Consider the following 218-nt stretch of genomic DNA (forward strand, 5'->3'; position numbering starts at 1 on the left):
ACAACTTAACGACCTTGTGTCAAAATAAATAAAAAAAGGGGGCTGAGGGTATTGCTCAGGAGGCTCTGGTTCAATCCCCAATACTGCTCAAAAAAGGATGTAGCAGAAGTGCAGGGACTTCAGAGACAGCCTGACCTCCATTTGAATCTGAACTCTGGTTCATACAACACCTTTCTTCTCTGAAACTTGGCTGCACATCAGTAGATTGGTAGTAACAC

The sequence above is a fragment of the Fukomys damarensis genome, unplaced genomic scaffold, assembly GCF_012274545.1.
Source record: "Fukomys damarensis isolate Sample0158 unplaced genomic scaffold, DMR_v1.0_HiC HiC_scaffold_28, whole genome shotgun sequence".
Lineage (NCBI taxonomy): Eukaryota > Metazoa > Chordata > Mammalia > Rodentia > Bathyergidae > Fukomys > Fukomys damarensis.